This window comes from Salmo salar, chromosome 27 (assembly GCF_965601325.2).
Source record: "Salmo salar chromosome 27, fSalSal1, whole genome shotgun sequence".
NCBI classification, from domain to species: Eukaryota; Metazoa; Chordata; class Actinopteri; order Salmoniformes; family Salmonidae; genus Salmo; species Salmo salar.
Genome location: NC_138317.1, coordinates 18,321,898 through 18,345,728, shown reverse-complemented (window position 1 = coordinate 18,345,728; position 23,831 = coordinate 18,321,898). Strand labels below are relative to the sequence as shown.

The 23,831-nt window shown below is 41.0% G+C and overlaps 1 protein-coding gene across 3 annotated transcripts in view; it reads right to left on the bottom strand.

Moving 5' to 3' along the window:
* Positions 1–23,831, bottom strand: part of LOC106588535 (ras/Rap GTPase-activating protein SynGAP) — a 75,510-nt gene that overhangs the window by 41,491 nt on the left and 10,188 nt on the right. The window contains exon 1 of one of the 3 annotated variants that reach the window (XM_045709675.2): positions 8,478–10,560. The exons of the other annotated variants lie outside the window; for them this stretch is intronic. The gene's annotated coding sequence lies outside the window, so the exon portion shown is untranslated. Of the gene's footprint in view, positions 1–8,477; positions 10,561–23,831 lie in introns of those variants that run through there. 3 annotated transcript variants of the gene reach the window in all.

Here is a 23,831-nt window from a genome sequence, read left to right as displayed (position 1 = left end):
ACAATAAAATTCAAAGTATTCCATTGCCGTACGTCGAAGCATGTCAACCGCTGTTTAAAATCAATTTTTACGTCATTTTTCTCGTAGAAAAGCGATAAAATTCCGACAGGGAATCTCCTTTTCGGCAAACAGAGGAAAAAATCCCAAAGGCGGGGGCGGTCGGGGTCACGCGCATAAGCTAGTGTCTCTTGATGGGCCACTTGAGAAAGGCGATAATGTGTTTCAGCCTGGGGCTGTAATGACGACATTCTCTTTTTTCCCGGGCTCTGAGAGCCTATGGACGACGTGGGAAGTGTCACGTTAGAGCAGAGATCCTTAGTAAATGATAGAGATGGCAAAGAAGTTCCAGAAATGGTCAGACAGGCCACTTCCTGTAAAGGAATCTCTCAGGTTTTGACCTGCCATTTGAGTTCTGTTATACTCACAGACACCATTCAAACAGTTTTAGAAAATTTAGGGTGTTTTCTATCCATATGTAATAAGTATATGCATATTCTAGTTACTGAGTAGGAGTGGTAACCAGATTAAATCGGGTATGTTTTTTATCCAGCCGTGTCAATGCTGCCCCCTAGCCCTAACAGGTTAACACTTTTTTGGTTACTACATGATTCCATATGTGTTATTTCATAGTTTTGATGTCTTCACTATAATTTTACAATGTAGAAAATAGTAAAAATAAACAACGAGTAGGTGTGTCCAAACTTTAAACTGGGACTGTATAGACACATATACATAGATAAAGTGCCTTTGGAAAGTATTCAGACTGTTTGACTTTTTCCAAATTTTGTTAGGTTACAGCCTTATTCTAAAATGTATAAAATAGTTTTTTTACCCTCATTAAATCTATACACAATACCCCATAATGACAAAGCAAAAACAGGTTTTTAGAAATGTAGAAAAAAACGGGAATATTACATTTAAATAAGTATTCAGACCTTTTACTCAGTACTTTGTTGAAGCACATTTGGCAGCGATTACAGCCTTGAGTCTTCTTGTGTATGACTCTACAAGCTTGGCACACCTGTATTTGGGGAGTTTCTCCTGTTCTTCTCTGCAGATCCTCTCAAGCTCTGTCAGGTTGGATGGGGAGAATTGTTGCACAGCTATTTTCAGGTCTCTCCAGAGATGTTCGATCAGGTTCAAGTAAGGACTCTGGCTGAGCCCCTCAAGGACATTCAGAGACATGTCACGAAGCCACTCCTGCATTGTCTTGGCTGTGTGCTTAGGGTCATGGTCCTGTTGAAAGGTGAACCTTCACCCCAGCCTGAGATCCTGAGCGCTTTGGAGCAGGTTTTCATCAAGGATCTCTCTGTACTTTGCTCCGTTCATCTTTTCCTCGATACTGACTAGTTTCCCAGTCCCTGCCGCTGACAAACATCCCCACAGCATGATGGTGCCACCACCATGTTCCACTGTAGGGATGGTGCCAGGTTTCCTCCAGACGTTACGCTTGGCATTCAGGCCAAAGAGTTCAATCATGGTTTCTTCAGACCAGAGAATATTGTTTCTCATGGTCTGAGAGTCTTTAGGTGCCTTTTGGCAAACTCCAAGCAGGCTGTCATGACCCTTTTACTTAGGAGTGGTTTCTGTCAGGTCACTCTACCATAAAGGCCTGATTGGTGTACTGCTGCAGAGATGGTTGTCCTTCTGGAAAGTTCTCCGATCTCCACAGAGGAACTCTAGAGTTCACCTCCCTGACCAAGACCCTTCTCCCCCGATTACTCAGTTTGGCCGGGCGGCCAGCTCTAGGAAATGTTTTCTCACACCTTCCCCAGTTCTGTGCATCGACACAATGCTTACTCTGAGCACTACAGACAATTCCTTCGACCTCATGACTTGGTTTTTCTCTGACATGCACTGTCAACCTTATATAGACAGGTGTGTACCTTTCCAAATCATGTCCAATCAATTTAACTTACCACAGGTGGACTCCAATCAAGTTGTAGAAATATCTCAAGGATGATCAATAGAAACAGGATGCACCTGAGTTCAATTTCGAGTCTCATAGCAAAGGGTCTGAATACTTATGTAAATAAGGTATATAACATTCTTTAAAAAATTTTTGCAAACATTTCTAAAAACCTGTTTACGCTTTGTCATTATGTTGTATTGTGTATAGATTGATGAGCGAAAAAACAAACAATTTAATAAATTTTGGGATAAGGCTGTAACATAACAAAATGTGTAAAAAGTCAGGCGGTCTGAATTCTTTCCGAAGGCACTGTATACATACATATACACATACCTATCATTACACATATAATTACTATCATGGTACCAGTGGCAAAAAAATAAAGAATTGTTACAGTTGACGTCGGAAGTTTACATATACTTAGATTGGAGTCGTTAACAAACTATAGTTTTGGCAAGTCGGTGAGGACATCTACTTTGTACATGACACAAGTAATTTTTCCAACAATTGTTTACAGATCCAATTTGTAAGTCGCTCTGGATAAGAGCGTCTGCTAAATGACTTAAATGTAAAATGTAAATAGATTATTTTACTTATAATTCACTGTATCACAATTCCAGTGGGTCAGAAGTTTACATATACTAAGTTGACTGTGCCTTTAAACAGCTTGGAAAATTTCAGAAAATGACGTCATGGCTTTAGAAGCTTCTGACAGGCTAATTGACATAATTTGAGTCAATTGGAGGTGTACCTGTGGATGTATTTCAAGGCCTACCTTCATGGGAAAATCAAAACAAATCAGCCAAGACCTCAGAAAAGAAATTATAGACCTCTGCAAGTCTGGATCATCCTTGGGATCAATTTCCAAACGCCTGAAGGTACCACATTCATCTGTACAAACAATAGTACGCAAGTATAAACACCATGGGACCATGCAGCCGTCATACCACTCAGGAAGGAGACGCGTTCTGTCTCCTAGAGATTAATGTACTTTGGTGCGAAAAGTGCAAATCAATCCCAGAACAACAGCAAAGGACCTTGTGAAGATGCTGGAGGAAACAGGTACAAAAGTATCTATATCCACAGTAAAACGAGTCCTATATCGACATAACCTGAAAGGCCACCAGACTATAGTTTGCAACTGCACATGGGGACAAAGATTGTACTTTTTTGGAGAAATGTCCTCTGGTCTGATGAAACAAAAATAGAACTGTTTGACCATCGTTATGCTTGGAGGAAAAAGGGGGAGGCTTGCAACCTGAAAAACACCATCCCAACCGTGAAGCATGAGGGTGTCAGCATCATGTTGTGGGGGTACTTTCCTGCAGGAGGGACTGGTGCACTTCACAAAATAGATGGCATCATGAGGAGGGACAATTATGTGGATATATTGAAGCAACATCTCAAGACATCAGTCAGGAAGTTAAAGCTTGGTCGCAAATGGGTCTTCCAAATGGACAATGACCCCAAGTGTATTTCCAAAGTTGTGGCAAAATGGCTTAAGGACAACAAAGTCAAGGTATTGGAGTAGCCATCACAAAGCCCTGACCTCAATCCTATAGAAAATGTGTGGGCAGAACTGAAAAAGCATGTGCGAGCAAGGAGGCCTACAAACCTGACTCAGTTACACCAGCTCTATCAGGAGGAATGGGCCAAAATTCACCCCTTCTTGTGGGAAGCTTGTGGAAGGCTACCCAAAACGTTTGACCCAAGTTAAACAATGTAAAGGCAATGCTACCAAATACTAATTGAGTGTATGTAAACTTCTGACCCACTAGGAATGTGATGAAAAAAATAAAAGCTGAAATAAATAATTATCTGTACTATTATTCTGACGTTTCGCATTCTTAAAATAAAGTGGGGATCCTAACTGACCGAAGACAGGGAATTTTTACTTGGATTAAATGTCAGGATTTGTGACAAACTGAGTTTAAATGTATTTGGCTAAGGTGTATGTAAACTTCCGACTTCAACTGTATAAACAAATCAATAAGAATGGAATAAGATTGCACTAAAAATAAGTACAATGCAATGCAATCTGCAACCTTTTGTACATATCTGTTTCTTGTGTGTGTGTCTGTGTGTGTGAGAGTGTGAGTGTGTGTGAGTGAATTAAAAGGTCTGTCTAGTCCAGTAGTCTGCATATTAAATGCAATAGTTGGCACACCTCTCCAATCTCTGGTAGTTCTAGGTGTCTTTTGTCAGAAGTTACCTCACTATATGTCGGCTGATGATCTGAATGATTTTATTATTTATTTATTTAACCCTTATTTTACCAGGTAAGAAATCTGGCTGAGAACACATCCTAATTTACAGCAACAATCTGGGCAATAGTTACAGGGGAGAGGAGGGGGGATGAATGAGCCAATTGTAAACTGGGGATGATTAGTTGGCCATGATGTTTTGAAGGCCAGATTGGGAATTTAGCCAGGACGCCGGGGTTAACACCCCTACTTTTACTTTTACGACAAGTGCCATGGGATCTTTAGTGACCACAGAGAGTCAGGACACCCCATCCAAAAGACAGCACCCTACACAGAGCAATGTCCCAGATCACTGCCCTGGGGTATTTTTTTAATTTTAGACCACAGGAAAGGTGCCTCCTACAGGCCCTCCAAAACCACTTCCAGCAGCATCTGGTCTCCCATCCAGGACCAACCCTGCTTAGCTTTAGAAACAAGCCAGCAGTGGGATGCAGGGTGGTATGCTGCTGGGAAATTACACATGGTGTAGACTGCATCATATGGTCCAGTTCTCTGAAGGAAAGTATTCTGCCCAACCTTACAGTAGTGGTCAGTGCTGTGCTGTGATGGGCTGGGTCTAGTAGAGCTGTGTTGTGATGGGCCGGGTCTAGTAGAGCTGTGTTGTGATGGGCCGGGTCTAGTAGAGCTGTGTTGTGATGGGACGGGTCTAGTAGAGCTGTGTTGTGGTGGGTCGGGTCTAATAGAGCTGTGTTGTGATGGGCCAGGTCTGGTAGAGCTGTTTTGTGATGGGCCAGGTCTGGTAGAGCTGTGTTGTGATGGGACGGGTCTAGTTGAGCTCTGTTGTGGATGGGCTGGGTCTAGTAGAGCTGTGTTATGATAGGCTGGTTCTAGTAGACCTGTCTTGTGGTGGGCCGGGTCTAGTAGAGCTGTGTTGTGATGGGCCGGGTCTAGTAGAGCTGTGTTGGGATGGGCCGGGTCTAGTAGTACTGTCCTGAAGCGGGTTTGGTCTGGTAAATCTGTGCTGTGTTGGGCCAGGTCTTGTAGAGTTGTGCTGTAATAAGCGGTGTCTGGCTCTTCTATCCTGGGGATGGTGGGGGTGCTGTTGTTTTAGATAGTGGAGCGGGGGGCCGCTGCTGCTGGGGTGATGGGTCCCTGCTAAGTGTTGCATCCTTTAGGTCCTTAGTAAAGGTTATGACACTGTCCTGATCAAGGTGTACATTATTGTATAAGTGTTCACATGTCAGAATGGGATGGTGAGCCATTCTGACGTTGAGCAGTGAGTCACTCTCTCTCTCTCGTTCTTTCTCTCTCTCTCTATATGTTCTATTCTGGATTCCAGCTCATTGTTTTTCATCCATGGTAACAACTCTAAAAGCTTCCACTTGAACCATAAGACATTGGCACAACTAATAATTTGGAGCAAGAGACTTGAGCGTTAATCATCCAGGCCACAGTCAATTCACACCAACATACAGTACCACACACACACACACTACACGTACAGTACACAAACACCACCCACACAATGTGCAAATTAGAGTGAATTTTTCACAATCATGTGTGAGGAACAAATCAAATAGTTTTGCATAGGGCCTGGTACCAGAGGCATGGAACAGTAATAAGACACCTTAACTGGTATCCTAGTGCAAACACATGCCTTATGGCGCTTGCTGTGACATCATTACATATCACACAACAAAATATTTAAACATTGAAATAACATTATTGTCTGTGTGTGATGACATCGTTGTGAAAATCTTTGTATTTGTGTGTGTGTGTTTATATTCTAAATGTAAATTTGATATCAGGCCAGAGTGTGTGTGGGTGGTAACAGCTTCCAGATAACTGATACACAGAGAGAGAGAGAGAGAGAGAGAGAGAGAGAGAGAGAGAGAGAGAGAGAGAGAGAGAGAGAGAGAGAGAGAGAGAGAGAGAGAGAGAGAGAGAGAGAGAGAGAGAGAGAGAGAGAGAGAGAGAGAGAGAGAGAGAGAGAGAGAGAGAGAGAGACACAAAGGGACAGAGAGAAAAAGAGATAGGGAGTGCAAGGAAGATTGAGAGTGGGTGTTTGAAAAGTACACAATAGCCCTAAGCCTTCCACATGTGTTTCTCTGTTCATGAGTTTGAGATATTTTTGTGGACTAATACTTTATCGGCCTACATCTCTACATTTTTAAGAAGTAATAGGAATACATGGCCTATTCAAAACAATCTCTGGCTTTTGTTGACCAGCGGAGGGCCAGTAACTCAAAGGTTGCTGGTTTGAATACCCGAGCCGACAAGGTGAAAAATCTGTCACTGTGCCCTTGACCCTAATATGCTACAGGGGCACCGTACTACTATGGCTGACCCTATAAAACAACACATTTCACTGCACCTATCCGGTCTGTGACAATAAAACATATTTTAATAAGTATTTTTTTTATATGAAAACATCTGTAAAGTCAGAACGAATAGGAACATGTCGTCCATTCTGTTCAACGACGCCCACAGGATTTACAGGACTCATCTAAAGTCGGTCCCGTCCACTTGCCAACTCAGCACAGGTCTTCTCATGAAAACATCTGTAAAGTCTGAAGGGTTTGAGGCCATTATTTGGAATGAACGTGTCGTCCGTTTTGCTCTATGACGCCCACAAACTTCACAGGTGAATAGGCTTATTTTGAAACCACCTTTTTTTCCATCCCTGATGCTTTCTGATATCTCTTAGATGCATTTCAGACATTTAAAATCATACTTCCTTTTTATTTATTTTTGTAAAAAAACATGCCCTGTATAGAATGTATTATTCAATGCGTTTCTATGGGCTAATAGCAGTAAAGCAAAATTCAATGTTTCATCAAATATTTTTTTTTATATTTATTTTGGATACCTACACGGGTCCTACAATTCCAAATCAAATAGCAATGGTCCATCTTATGACCATCTTAAAAAATGCTAAATATTAGTAGTTTAATAGATATCGCCAGAGGCTTACATTCTGGGATTAATTAACATAATATGTAGCTAACTACACTCAAACACACTTGATTAGTGTTGGCTGAACAATTTTATGTGTGTGAGCAACAGGAATGATACTGCAAGAGTATGCCACAGCATCTACTGTAGGTTAATATCTGCTTCAATGCTGTTCCCAATGCTCCCCTTTTTCTATTGTTACCATGACAACTATCCATTTGAAGTTTTCACTGCACACACTAACTCCAGTTTCCAATCTGTTAGGTACAGTACAAAGCTAATGCTATATAAGGGCTAAACTGAGTTAGAAAACAGGAGCTTTATATTTAGAAGCACGTCATCAATAGACATCTTGATGGCAAAAGTTCCGAGTTGTTTTATGACTAGCATCCAATAAGATGTGGAACTCATGTATTTGCCAGGTAGACTGAGCACAGAACAAGGGCTGGAACACTATCATTGAGTATGGAGGTTTTTCCACAACTATGCTATCAGCAGTGCCTTGGATTTGCATAGCAGCATATCCTGGGTCTAGTGAGTTTAGAAATTGTCTGTCCCATGGTGTGACCAATTCAGTGCGTGCGGCAAACCTGGATGGAATGTCATACAGCTCACGGAATGAGACTGCTTATTGCTAAGTCAAGTGTCAACTCTCTCCAATCCAGGACACACCAAGAATGTGCATGTCAAAAACTTCTGAAAACGAGTTGTAGAAAATCCACCATCGGTAATTATTTAATTCTGGCTAAAATTTGGAAATGGCAAGACTAGTGTTTTAACAGGAACAAACTAAGAACCTAAGTATACTGTAGTGTTACAAGCAGGGATGTAGGGGTAAAAAGGCGGACATAGACGTTGGGGTATATAAAGGGTGCAGAGTACCAAACGCTAACACTAACGCTAACACTAACAATGCTAATTTAGAATAATAGGTGCATAAGGGTATTCACCAAATATAAAAAGACTCCACTACATTATTGGTTACAATACATTAACCAGGAAGAAATACTGGTAAAAACAACATTGTGAGCCTCAGGTCCTCCATCAACAAATCAAGGTGTGATGTGACTGTTCAGGTAGCCTCTGAACAGTACATGGCATGCATGGCCAAGGCCAAAACTAATGTTACAATAACACTTTTGAGCAATCAGTAACATACAAGCCGAAGGAGCTACTACCATATCACTTATACCTATGAAATTAATTCAGATTCACATGGCCATAGGGGTTGGAGCTTGGGGTTGTTTCTGGACAGGGCCCTTGTCGAGGCGGCTATATATTGGAACTTCAGTGTAATTGCAGTTTAAAGTTACAATTCAGTCTCAGTTAGACACTTCTGACATTCAACATTGGAGAGGATTACATGGACAAATCATCAAAGACGCTGATAGATTTACAGGCCTTACCCAAAAGTCAGGTTGTGAGTCGTTGATTTCCAAGTACTGCAGCTCGACAACTGAGTTATATCAGGGAGTCAACAGAGTCAAGGTTGGTTTCCAAGTTGCTTAAGCAGGGGGGTTAGTAGAAAGGTTCCAGGTTTTGTTGGTCCACAACACAGGTAGGTTCAGATGTGTCCAGTAATAGGGTATAGGGTCCTCTCCTTTTTTAGTTAGCTTGTGCTCAACAGTATTCTCTGTGACCACATTTGAGACACTTAAAGTGGCCTAATATCCATACTCCTTTATCACTACGAAATTGGTACTCTTCAAATCACGTTGGATAGGAATAGGAGTGTGTACATCTCATTATTTTAAGCTAAATTAGTATGCATTTGAAAATGTTCACCTTTACTGTATATGTTCTTTAAGTGTGTGCAATTGCATTTATGATAATACACTTTCATTAAATTAAGATAGCTCTCTGTGAAGTAAGCACATGTCCTTTGCCAAAATGTTGTGAATTTTTGAGGACAATGAGTGATAAGGCTGTTCATCTTGCTGGCAGTTCTCATCAGTGTGCAGATTTTGGAGAAGCACATTAACAGGATACTGTTTTTAAGTAAGTTTGTGTAGCTTGTGACATGGACTTGGCTTGTGTCTGTGGTAATGTCTTTCTAAACATACCATTATTACAATGCTATATGGTCAGTGCAACTAAGAATACAAGTAGGCTATTATTCAAATATACCTGCACAGTCTTTAGATTATACATATTAGTAAATACAACATACACATTATAAATAGCCTTTGTTAAAATATGCTAATAATGACCAATATATATTTTGGGGGGAAATGGCTACTTGCCACACCTCTTAACACAATCAAAAATGTGGTAGGCCTATTACTCAAAAGATATCGTGATGTATATTGTTATAATGATCGTTATGATGTCTCAAGATTATTCGATTCTTTCTTCCACCAACCCCAAGCCATGCTTTTCAACGCTGGCAGCGGTAGCTCCTTGTCGTGCAGTCCCACAGAAGGCTCCTTGGCCGAAGCGTCTCCTTGGTCTCTTACCCCGGCTCCTTCTCTTCCGACTGTCACACAACCCCAACGCTGAAATGTGACCCCTTTGCCGTTTTCTCGGTAACCTACAGAATCTCTTCTGAGGCTGATCTTTTTCATCTTTTTGTTGTGTTTATTTTTGCAGCCTATTACTCTTTCAATACCGTAACTGGCGTTCTATTTAAAAACACTCTCTGATAGCCTAATGATCAATATAATGATCAATACACAAGTAGGCTAATCTGTCAATTGTTTGTCAAATGCATTCAGTATTTCTGTGAAATAAACTGCTGATTATTGCAAGCCATCAGAAATGTGATTGAAATTCCCAGAACGATGTGTCAGTATTGAAATAGGTGAAATGCGTAACATAAATCACCCCTACTTTCATCGATATGACAAGGTCGGGGTTATCATACATGCAGAAACGTGTGTAGAGATTTAGGGTGTATGCCAACAGCTAGGCTACGAATGCATCATCGTGCTTAGGCTATGTGCGCGTACACACCACGTCTGTCCATCAATAAATAAAATATAGCCTATAGACGTATTATACCTTTCCAATGCGCGCATATGCCCAAAATCCAGAAGATACGTTAAACATGGACTATTTTACAATTCGTAGACTACATTCTGTTTGCTGATAGCAGCGGGGAAGCTGTGGACGCGTCCGTAGTCTGTCATCCTTCATTGAAGTAAAATAAACCGACAGGTATTGTAAATGCATCACATTCCAAAGTAACTGGCTAATTAATTCAAAGGAGTTGCAGCTTTGATGCTCCCTCTGTTCTACCGTCAAATATATTTCTCTATGGTGCTGCGTCAGACTTTATCCGTAGCTTGGAAAGATGGATTGATCGACGGCGTCGCACAGGTTGGTGATCTTGTATACAGTGTCGCCCATCTCTCTTGTCGCTGTTCCTCTAGCTCCGTCACTTGCAACGAGATGATTGAGACGCAAATAGTCAGAAAGAGGCGAAGGAGGTGTTGTAAAGTGATTGGTGAAATCTCTCTCGATTATACTCTCTCTCTGTCTCTCGCTCTCGCGCACACACAAACACGCAGCGTAACAAGATGAGGTTACGAGAGAGGGGAAAGTGTGTGGGAAGGTTGTGCGCAATAACGGTATAGGTTTACAGGATGGACGGTAGACTAAATGCTCACAAACGAACAAGACAACAGCCAAACAACTACACATTCATTTTTGGCTAAAGAAAACATTTTTGGCTAAAGACTAAAACATTAAATTGTGTCTGAAAAGTGCCCACATCTGAGAGAATAACAATTATGCACCTCATTGCTGGTATTATCATTAGGCTACAATACATAGTGTAGCATATAACAGTTGGCTATATTCAGACCCCTTGACTTTTTCCACATTTCGTTATGTTACAGCCTTATTCTAAAATTGCTTACCTTGTTTTTTCCCCTCATCAATCTACACACAATACCCCATAATGACAAAGCAAAAACATTTATTTTTTTTCATTGCAAATTTATACAAAAATAATTAAAAATGAAATATCACAATTACATAAGTATTCAGACCCTTTACTCAGTACTTTGTCTAAGCACCTTTGGCAGCGATTGCGGCCTCGAGTCTTCTTGGTTATAAGTCTACAAGCTTGGCACACCTGTATTTGGGGAGTGTCATGCATTCTTCTCTCCAGATCCTCTCAAGCGCTGTTAGGTTCGATGGGGAACATCGCTGTACAGCTATTTTCAGGTCTCTCCAGAGATGTTCGATCGGGTTCAAGTCCGGCCTCTGTCTGGGCCACTCAAGGACATTCTTGTCCCGAACCCACTCCTGCGTTTTCTTGGCTCTGTGCTTCTGGTCGTTGTTCTTTTGTAACGTGAACCTTTGCCCCAGCCTGAGGTCCTGAGCGCACTGGAGCAGGTTTTCATCAAGGATCTCTCTGTACTTTGCTCCGTACATCTTTCCCTCGATCCTGACTAGTCTCCCTGTCCCTGCAACTGAAAAACATCCCCACAGCATGATGCTGCCACCACCATTCTTCACCGTAGGGATGGTGCCAGGTTTCCTCCAGACATGACACTTGGCATTCAGGCCAAAGAGTTCAGTCTTGCTTTCATCATGGTCTGAGAATACTTTATTCATGTTCCTTTTACTTCCGTCTGGTCACTCTACCATAAAGGCCTGATTGGTGGAGTGCTGACAGAGATGGTTGTCCTTCTGGAAGGTTCTCCCATCTCCACAGAGGAACTCTGGAGCTCTGTCAGTGTGACAATTGGGTTCTTGGTCACCTCCCTGACCAAGGCTGTTCTCCCTGATTGCTTAGTTTGGCCGGGCAGCCAGCTCTAGGAAGAGTCTTGGTGGTTACACACTTCTTCCATTTAAGATTAATGGAGGCCACTGTGTTCTTGGGGACTTTTAATTCCTTCGACCTCATGGCTTGATTTTGCTCTGTCATGCACTGTCAACTGTGGGACCTTATATAGAAAGGTGTGTGCCTTTCAAAATCATGTCCAATCAGTTGAATTTACCACAGGTGGACTCCAATCGAGCTGTAGGAACATGTCAAGGATGATCAGTGGAAACAGGATGGACTTGAGCTTATGTAAATAAGGTATTTCTGTTTAAAACATTTTACAAATTTGCAAACATTTCTAAAAACCAATTTTCCCTTTGTCATTATGGGGTATTGTGTGTCGATTGATGAGGAAAAAAATAAGTTAATCAATTTTAGAATAAGGCTATAACGTAACAAAATGTGGAAAACGGGAAGGGGTCTGAATACTTTCTGAATGCACTGTAATTACATTATTTAATGTCCTTGTTCCCTGGATAAACCAATTTAAAACCAAGTTGTGTTATTTCATGCATGATTGATTGTGATGGGCTGTCTAACATCTGGAATCCACCTGATGGTTTCCCTCTGCTTTGTGGACACAGCACTCAAAATAATTAGTGTAGTATTCACACCCATTGACTTTTTTTCACATTTTGATGTGTTACAGCCTGATTTTAAAATGGATTTTAAATTTAGATTTTTTTTTATCACTGACCTATACCCCATAATGTCAAAGTTGAATTATGTTTTTCCAAATGTTTACAAATTAATTAAATATGAAAAGCTGAAATGTCTTGAGTCAATAAGTATTCAACCTCTTTGTTATGGCAAGCCTAAATATATTCAAGCCTAACGAATTGCTTAAATCACATTAAGTTTCATGGACTCACTCTGTGTGCAATAATAGTGTTTAACATGATTTTTGAATGACTACCTCATCTCTGTACCCCATACATGCAATTATCTGTAAGGTTCCTCAGTTGAGCAATGAATTTCAAACACAGATTTAACCACAAAGACCAGTGAGGTTTTCCAATGCCTCATTGGAAGTTAAAAAAGCAGACATTGGCTATCCCTTTGAGCATGGTGAAGTTATTAAATTACATTTTGAATGGTGTATCAATACACCCAGTCACTACAAAGATACAGTTGTCGTTCCTAACTCAGTTGCCGGAAAGGAAGGAAACTGCTCAGGGATTTCACCATGAGGCCAATGGTGACTTTAAAGTAGATACAGAGTTTAATGGCCATGATAGGAGAAAGCTGAGGATGGCTCAACAACATTGTAGTAACTCCACAATACCAACCTAATTGACAGAGTGAAAAGAAGGAAGTCTGTACAGAATACAATCTTCCAAAACATGCATCCTGTTTGCAGCAAGGCACTAAAGTAATAATGTAAAAAATGTGGCAAAGCAATTACATTTTTCTCCTGAATACAAAGTGTTATGTTTGGGGCAAATCCAATACAACACATTACTGAGTACCACTCTCCATATTTTCAAGCATTGATTTGATTTGATCATGTTATGGGTATGCTTGCATTAATTATGGACTCTGAGTTTTTCAGGATAAAAAATAAACAGAATGGAGTTAAGAACAGGCAAAATCCCAGAGGAAAACCTAGTTCAGTCTGCTTTCCACCACACATTGGGAGAAGAATTCACCTTTTAGTAGGACAATAACCTAAAACACAAGGCCAAATCTACACTGGAGTTGCTTACCAAGAAGACAGCGAATGTTCCTGAGGGGCCGAGTTATAGTTTTCACTTAAATCTGTTTGACAATCCATGGCAGACTTAAAAATGACAGAACTTGAAGAAAATATTGTACAATCCAGGTGTGGAAAGCTCTTAGAGACTTACCAGAAAGCCTCACAGCTGTAATCACTGCCAAAGGTTATTCTAACATGTATTGACTTAGGGGTGTGAATACCTATGTAAATGAGATATATCTGTATACATATTTTTTATAAATTTGCAAACATAAAAAAAGTCAGTTTGTCATTAAGGGGTATTGTGTATAGATGGGTAGAAAAATACAAAATGAATTCATTTTGAATTCAGGCTGTAACACAACAAAATGTGGAATAAGTCAAGGGGTATGGATACTTTCTGAAGGCACTGTATTTCAAAATATGTGCCTACAGGGTGATATTTTGGCAGCTATAGCATACTGTCAGTCAACCTTTATATTTGACTCTTCAGTCATGTATATGTATTCCGTCTCTGAAGAATACTGACAGTTATACATTGTCATTGAGGCATTGGCTTAGGAAACCAACCAACAGGGTTGATAAATCATATTTGACTACATAGGAAATCTCCATCTGTTCAAAAGATGCTCCACCAGGAGCAGCAGCATGTGCACTTCATTTATTACCCACAGACATGCGTTGTTCAACTCTGGTCCTGTCGATCAACTGGATGTGTAGCCCTTTGTTGAAGACCAATAATAACAAACCAGATTTAACTAATCAAGGGCTTGATCAGTTGTGTTCGAGCTGGACTAGAACAAACACCTACTGTACACATCCTGGGTCTCAAAGGACCAGGATTGAAGACCACTTACACACAAATGCTGTCTCTCTGAATCTAGTAGCTCTGTAGCAGCAGCACTTCATCCCACATGTTGCCACACCAAGAAAAAAACTGCTAAGCATTTTGAGAGATATCATTTTCCTACAGGGTTACGGTGAATTTTGGGCTTGGAATGGTGAAGGAATTGAAAGCAAACTCCATGCCCTACATTTCTATCAAATCAAAGTTTATTTGTCACGTGCGCTGAATACAACAGGTGTAGACCTTACAGTGAAATGCTTACTAACAAGGCTCTAACCAATAGTGCAAAAAAGGTATTAGGTGAACAATAGGTAGGTAAAGAAATAAAACAAGAGTAAAAAGACAGGCTATATACAGTAGCGAGGCTATAAAAGTAGCGAGGCTACATACAAACACCGGTTAGTCAGGCTGATTGAGGTAGTATGTACATGTAGATATGGTTAAAGTGGCTATGCATATATGATGAACAGAGAGTAGCAGTAGTGTAAAAGAGGGGTTGGTGGGTGGGACACAATGCAGATAGCCCGGTTAGCCACTTTGCGGGAGCACTGGTTGGTTGGCCCAATTGAAGAAGTATGTACATGAATGTATAGTTAAAGTGACTATGCATATATGATAAACAGAGAGTAGCAGCAGCGTAAAAGGAGGGGTTGGGTTGGGAGGGCACACAATGCAAATAGTCCGAGTAGCCATTTGATTACCTGTTCAGGAGTCTTATGGCTAGGGGTAAAAACTGTTGAGAATACTTTTTGTCCTAGACTTGGCACTCCGGGACCGCTTGCCATGCGGTAGTAGAGAGAACAGTCTATGACTGGGTTGGCTGGGGTCTTTGACAATTTTTGGGGCCTTCCTCTGACACCGCCTGGTGTAGAGGTCCTGGATGGCAGGCAGCTTAGCCCCAGTGATGTACTGGGCCGTACGCACTAGCCTCTGTAGTGCCTTGCGGTCAGAGACCGAGCAGTTGCCGTACCAGGCAGTGATGCAACCAGTCAGGATGCTCTCGATGTTGCAGCTGTAGAACCTTTTGAGGATCTCAGGAACCATGCCAAATCTTTTTAGTTTCCTGAGGGGGAATAGGCTTTGTCGTGCCCTCTTCACGACTGTCTTGGTGTGTTTGGACCATTCTAATTTGTTGTTGATCAACAATGGATAGAGTAGGTCTAAACGTATAACACTTAATTCAACCACTGATGCAGATGGGTTTTGTTAAACAAAACACCCTCACTAAACTGAAGGATTGTTATTACACACATCTTTGAATGAACACATAACTGCAAAATTTTTATTCTGACAACCTGTTCCATGTTCTACAGTAGTTTAGTCCAGATGGGACGGTGTTAGCCAATTATGGTTCCTGGATCCAACCAAGCCAGACATGTGGGCGATAAATCAGTATTCCTAGTTTCCATGACAACTGTACTGTATGACTATGAATATTCTCCTTTTAACTGCAGGCAGCACAAAAGGAGATTTTTACTTGAAGAGGAGGAAAATATAGAGGAACATGGAGAGAGTGAGAAGAGAGAGAGAGGTCAAAGCGATGGTGGCGTAAAAATAAACTGAACGGGTTACTATTTAACAGACTTCAGCCTGGTTATTACCATGGTTACCATCAGGAGAGAGATATACTTTGACCTCGGTAATGTTGCAGTATCATTTTATTTCCCCCCACTATATTATTATAATTCCTTTATTTTAAACATACACAGAAAATGCCTATTATCATATCAAGGCTTATCTGTGCTCATCTCCTGGACTATTAAAATGCCTGACACGTAATTGCTACTAAAACTGGCTCGTTTGGGGCGGCAGGTAGCCTATTGGTTAGAGCGTTGGACTTGCAATCGAAAGGTTGCAAGATCAAGCTGACAAGGTAAAAATCTGTTGTTCTGCCCCTGAACAAGGAGGTTAACCCACTGTTCCTAAGCTGTCATTGAAAATAAGAATTTGTTTTAAACTCTTGTCTAGTTAATAAAGTAAGACTGGATTATATTTATAAATGCCTGGATTTTTTCAATTTCGGTAATTCTCTTATAAAATGGGTAAAAATAATGTTTAGCAACCCCAGGTGTAAAATAGTAAATAACGGCTACTTCTCAGAGTTTTGAATTGTCAAGGAGTTAAACAAGGGTGTCCGCTGTCACCATATCTATTCATTATGGCCATCGAAATGCTAGCTATTAAAATCAGATCCAATAACAACATTAGAGGATTAGAAATCCAAGGCTTAAAAACAAAGGTGTCCATTTATGCCGATGACTCAAGTTTTATGTGAAGTCCACAAGCTAGATCCCTGCAATGTCTCATTAAAGATCTAGATAACGTTTCTGTACTCTGGACTAAAACAGAATTATGATGTGTACAATGTTACGTATTGGATCCTTAAGAAATACAACTTTTACATTACCCTGCAGCTTACCTATAAAATGGGGCTGATGGTGAAGTAGACATACTCGGTATTCATATCACAAAAGATATAAATAAATAAGCTCTCCACAATGAATTTCAATAGAAAACTTGTAAAAATAGACAAGATCCTGCAACCATGGACAGGTAAATACCTGTCTATTTATGGAAAAATTGCCCTGATTAACTGCTTAGTCATATCTCAGTTTACTCACTTACTTATGGCGCTGCCTAATCCTGATGATTCGTTTTTCAAATCATATGAGCAAAAAATATTTCGCTTTATCTGGGACGCTAAACCAGACAAAATAAAACGAGCCAATCTATATAATGAATATGAATTGGGTGGGTTGAGATTATTAAATATAAAAGCACTAAACCTCTCTCTAAAAGCTTCACTCATTCATAAGTTTTATTTGAACCCTAAATGGTTCTCAAGTAGATTAATAAGAAAAGCTCATCCATTGTTTAGAAATGGGCTTTTTGCCTTTGTGCAGATTGCCATGTCTCATTTTCTATTAATTGAAAATGATACTTTTTTCAAAGTATCTGTCTTTTTCAAACAAGGACTGCAGAGCTGGCTACAATTTCAATTTCATCCCCCTGAAAAGATAGAACAAATATTACCACAATATTATAGCTGAACTCAAATGTGCTGGTTGATAAAATACCTGTATTTATGGGAAAGATGTTTGAAAAGGGTATTTTTGTCCTTAAATGATATTGTAAATTGTAATGGTTGAGTTATGTCCTTCATGGAGTTATCAGAATTGTACGGGAAGGTCTGCTCAATCCAAAAGTACAACCAATTGATTACAGCATTGCCCCAAAATGGAGGAGGCGGGTGGCAGCGGGAGGAGGTAGGGAACTGGTCTGTCTGCCCAATATAAAGGATCATAACTGGTGGAGGAATAAAAATAGCATAAACAAGAAAGTATACCAGTTTCATTTGAGGACCAAGATGTTGACAACTGTGCCATACAGATCGCAAAATAGTTGGGAAGAGATTTTTGATGTACCGATTCCATGGTACAGGGTGTATGAGTTGATATATAAAACAATGCAAGATTCAAGACTTTGTGCTTTTCAGCAAAAATTATTTTATAGAATTCTTGCCACCAACAAAAATTTTGAGTATTTGGGGCATAAAATCGAAGCTCTGCAGATTTTGTTGTGAGGATACAGAATCAATAGACCATTTATTTTGGTATTGCCCTCAGGTACCCTGTTTCTGGTCGCAGGTTCAGGAATGGCTGAAAATGCATAGCATTGATCTAAAATTGACCCTAGAAATAGTACTGTTAGGAGATCTGGAGAGACCGGGTCAGTCAATTACTAATATACTAATACTCTGAGTAAAAGTATTTATCTTCAACACGCAATCTGTAGATTCTATTCGATAGATTCAAATTGTACGTTAAACATCATAGCATGGTTGAAATATATGTGTTGCGTAGAAACACAAAGTGGGTGACCAGCAGAGATAGATGGGATGGGCTGAGGGTTGGTATGTGGAAATGGAGACAAGTGAGAGTGGAGTTGCTGTGTGAGAGAGAGAATGATGCTCAAAAGATAAAGGGAGAAAAAAAGTCAAAATAAAACATTAAAAAAGTACATTTGAATGACACTAAGTGGCAGTGTTTTTACAACTAACGCCGGTTTGCCTGAGGCTGATGCCATGCAGGTGTTTGTAGACATGTATATACACACACTCTCATTCAAATAAACACATACAAGAACACACACATACATGTAATAGTGCCAGGCATGTACACAAACATATACAGTTGGCATTGCTGTTATGATTTCTGTTTTGTTATGATGTCCTTTGTTTTAATAAATATATATATATATATATATATATAATATTTTTTTTTGCATTGTTGTTTGCTGTTTTCTCCTCTTTTCCTTTTTTTTAATCTTTAGTTCATTCGGGGTTCTTGGGGGTGGGGAATGGAATTAATTGTATTTTTTTTTAATTCTTCCGGGGGGGGGGGGGGGACTGTGGGTAGGGTCTCAAATGGTTGAGGGACAGCTATTGGGGAACTGTGGGGGGGGGATCTTGGAGGGTTCGGGTTTCACAAGATTGTGATCATGAAAAAAGAAACTATAACATATATTTTATATCACTATCATGCACACGCACCCTCACACATAAGGATGGCTCTGTTGCGGAAAGACTGATACATATTTGATAGTGTCTTGATGCTGTATTGTTTGTCCTTCATGTTCTAATACTTCAATGTTAGCCCTTCCTTGTGTTTTTTTGTAATAATATTATTATTATATCATTTAAAAAAAGTTTACATACACTAAGTTGACTGTGTCTTTAAACAGCTTGGAAAATTCCAGAAAATGTCATGGCTTTAGAAGCTTCTGATTGACATCATTTGAGTCAATTGGAGGTGTACCTGTAGATGTATTTCAAGGCCTACCTTCAAACTCAGTGCCTCTTTGCTTGACATCATGGGAACATCAAAAGAAATCAGCCAAGACCTCAGAAAAGAAATGTAGACATCCACAAGTCTGGTTCATCCTTGGGAGCAATTTCCAAACGCCTGAAGGTACCACGTTCATCTGTACAAATAGCATGCAAGTATAAACACCATGGGACCACGCAGCCGTCATACCGCTCATCTCCTAGAAATAAACGTACTTTGGAGCAAAATATGCAAATCAATCCCAGAACAACAGCAAAGGACCCTGTGAAGATCCTGGAGGAAACAGGTACAAAAGTATCTATATCCACAGTAAAATGAGTCCTATATCGTCATAACCTGAAATGCCGCTCAGCAAGGAAGAAGCCACTGCTCCAAAACCACCATAAAAAAGCCAGTCTATAGTTTGCAACTGCACATGGGGACAAAGATCGTACTTTTTGGAGAAATGTCCTCTGGTCTGATGAAACAAAAATAGAACTGTTTGGCCATAATGACCATCGTTATGCTTGGAGGAAAAAGGGGGAGGCTTGCAAGCCGAAGAATACCATCCCAACCGTGAAGCACGGGGGTGTCAGCATCATGTTGTGGGGGTACTTTCCTGCAGGAGGGACTGGTGCACTTCACAAAATAGATGGCATTGTGAGGAAGGAAAATTATGTGGATATATTGAAGCAACATCTCAAGACATCAGTCAGGAAGTTAAAGCTTGGTCGCAAATGGGTCTTCCAAATGGACAATGACCCCAACTGTACTTCCAAAGTTGTGGCAAAATGGCTTAAGGACAACAAAGTCAAGGTATTGGAGTGGCCATCACAAAGCCCTGACCTCAATCCTACAGAAAATGTGTGGGCAGAACTGAAAAAGCGTCTGCGAGCAAGGAGGCCTACAAACCTGATTCAGTTACACCAGCTCTGTCAGGCGGAATGGGCCAAAATTCACCCCTTATTGTGGGAAGCTTGTGGAAGGCTACCCGAAACGTTTGACCCAAGTTAAACAATGTAAAGGCAATGCTACCAAATACTAATTGAGTGTATGTAAACTTCTGACCCACTGGGATTGTGATGAAAGAAATAAAAGCTGAAATAAATCATTTTCTCTACTATTATTCTGACATTTCACATTCTTAAAATGAAGTGGTGATCCTAACTGACCTAAGACAGGGAATTTTTACTAGGATTAAATGTCAGGAACTGTGAAAAACTGAGTTTAAATGTAATTGGCTAAGGTGTATGTAAACTTCCGACTTCAACTGTATACACTACCGTTCAAAGTTTGGGGTAGAAATGTCCTTGTTTTTTAAAGAAAAGCACATTTTCTGTCCATTACATCAAATTGATCAGAAATACAGTGTAGACATTGTTAATGTTGTAAATGACAATTGTTGCTGGAAACGGCACATTTTGAATGGAATATCTAGATAGGCGTACAGAGGCTCATTATCAGCAACCATCACTCCTGTGTTCCAATGGCATGTTGTGTTAGCTAATCCAAGTTTATCATTTTAAAAGGCTAATTGATCATTAGAAAACATTTTTGCATTAATTTTAGCACAGCTGAAAACTGTTGTTCTGATTAAAGAAACAATAAATCTGTCCTTCTTTAGACTAGTTCAGTGTCTGAAGCATCAGCATTTGTGGATTCGATTACAGGCTCAAAATGGCCAGAAACAAATAACTTTCTTCTGAAACTCGTCAGTCTATTCTTGTTCTGAGTAATGAAGGCTATTCCATCCGAGAAATTGCCAAGAAACTGAAGATCTCGTACAACGCTGTGTACTACTCCCTTCGCAGAACAGTGCAAACTGGCTCTAACCAGAATAGAAAGTGGGAGGCCCCGGTGCACAACTGAGAAAGAGGACAAGTACATTAGAGTGTCTAGTTTGAGAAACAGATGCCTCACAAGTCCTCAACTGGCAGCTTGAAATAGTACCCGCAAAACACCAGTCTCAACATCAACAGTGAAGAGGCGACTCTGGGATGCTGGCCTTCTAGGCAGAGTTCCTCTGTTCAGTGTCTGTTATTTTGCCCATCTTAATCTTTTCTTTTTATTGGCCAGTCTGAGATATGTCTTTTTCATTGCAACTCTGCCTAGAAGGCCAGCATCCTGGAGTCGCCTCTTCACTATTGACGTTGAGACTGGTGTTTTGCGGGTAATATTTAATGAAGCTACCAGTATTAGTATTCAGATCTTTGGCAGCAATTACAGCCTTGAGTGTTCTTGGGTATGACGCTACAAGCTTGGCACACCTGGATTTGGGGAGTCTCTCCCATTCTACTCTGCAGATCCTCTCAAGCTCTTTCAGGTTAGATGGGGAGCGACGCTTGAGTTTAAGTCCGGGCTCTGGCTGGGTCACTCAAGCACCTTCTGAGACTTGTCCGGAAGCCACTCCTGCATTGTCTTGGCTGTGTGCTTAGGGTTGTTGTCCTATGGGAAGGTGAATCTTCTCCCCAGTCTGAGGACCTGAATGCTCTGGAGCAGGTTTTCAATCATCTCTCTGTACTTTGCTCCGTTCATCTTTCCCTCAAACCTGACTAGTCTCCCAGTCCAATCATGGTTTCATCAGACCAGAGAATCTTTTTCTCATGGTCTGAGAGTCCTTTAGGTACCTTTTGGCAAACTCCAAGCGGGCTTTGACTGAGGAGTAGCTTCAGTCTGGCCACTCGACCATAAAGGCCTGAAAGGTTCTCTTATCTCCACAGAGGAACTTTGAAGCTCTGTTAGAATGACCATAAGGTTATTGGTCACCTCCCTGACCAAGGCCCTTCTCCCCCGATTGCTCAGTTTGGCTGGGTGTTCAGCTCTAGTAAGAGTCTTGGTGATTCAAACTTCTTCTTTAAGAATTATGGTGGCCACTGTAGTCTTGGGGACCTTCAGTGCTGCAGAAATGTTTTGTTACCCTTCCCCAGATCTGTGCCTCGACGCAATCCTGTCTCGGACAATTCCTTCAGCATCATGGCTTGGTTTTTAATCTGACATGCACTGTCAACTGTGGGACCTTACAGTGCCCTCCACTAATATTGGCAGCCTTGTTAAATATGAGCAAAACTGGCCGTGAAGACAATGTCTTTATTGTTTATCCTCTTGGTCTTTCATTCTCAGCAAAAAAAATAAATGTCCCTTTTTCAGGAACCTGTCTTTCAAAGGTAATTTGTAAAAATCCAAATAACTTCACAGATCTTTATTGTAAAGGGTTTAAACACTGTTTCCCATGCTTGTTCAATGAACAATAAACAATTAATTTACATGCACCTGTGGAATGGTCGTTAAGACACTAACAGCTTACAGACGGAAGGCAATTAAGGTCACAGTTATGAAAACTCAGGACAGTAAAGAGGCCTTTCTACTGACTCTGAAAAACACCAAAAGAAAGATGCCCAGGGTCCCTGCTCATCTGCGTGAATGTGCCTTAGGCATGCCGCAAGGAGGCATGAGGACCGCAAATGTGGTCCGGGCAATAAATTGCAATGTCTGTACTGTGATACGCCCAAGACCGCGCTACAGGGAGACGGGACGGACAGCTGATCGTTCTCGCAGTGGCAGACCACGTGTAACAACACTTGCACAGGATCGGTACATCCGAACATCACACCTGCGGGACAGGTACAGGATGGCAATAACAACTGCCCGAGTTACACCAGGAAGGCAAAATCACTCCATCAGTGCTCAGACTGTCCGCAATAGGCTGAGAGAGGCTGGACTGAGGGCTTGTAGGCCTGTTGTAAGGCAGGTCCTCACCAGACATCACCAGCAAAAATGTCACCTATGGGTACAAACGAACCGCGCTGGACCAGACAGGACTGGCAAAAAGTGCTCTTCACTAACGAGTCGTGGTTTTGTCTCACCAGGGATGATGGTCGGATTCGCGTTTATCATCGAAGGAATGAGCGTTACACCGAGGCCTGTACTCAGGAGCGGGATCGATTTGGAAGTGGAGGGTCCGTCATGGTCTGGGGCAGTGTGTCACAGCATCATCGGACTGAGCTTGTTGTCATTGCAGGCAATCTCAACTCTATGCATTACAGGGAAGACATCCTCCTCCCTCATGTGGTACCCTTCCTGCAGGCTCATCCTGACATGTCCCTCCAGCAGGACAATGCCACCAGTCATACTGCTCGTTCTGTGCGTGATTTCCTGCAAGACAGGAATGTCAGTGTTCTGACATGGCCAGCGAAGAGCCCGGATCTCAATCCCATTGAGCACGTCTGTGACCTGTTTGATTGGAGGTTGAGGGCTAGTGCCATTCCCCCCAGAAATGTCCGGGAACTTGCAGGTGCCTTGGTGGAAGAGTGGGGTAACATCTCACAGCAAAAACTGGCAAATCTGGTGCAGTCAATAAGGAGGAGATGCACTGCAGTACTTAATGCAGCTGGTGGCCACACCAGATAATGACTGTTACTTTTGATTTTGACCCACCTTTGTTCATGGACACATTATTCAATTTCTGTTAGTCACATGTCTGTGGAACTTGTTCAGTTTATTTCTCAGTTGTTGAATCTTGTTACGTTCATACAAATATTACACATGTTAAGTTTTCTGAAAATAAACGCAGTTGACAGTGAGAGGATTTTCCTTTTTTGCTGAGTTTATCAGGGGACC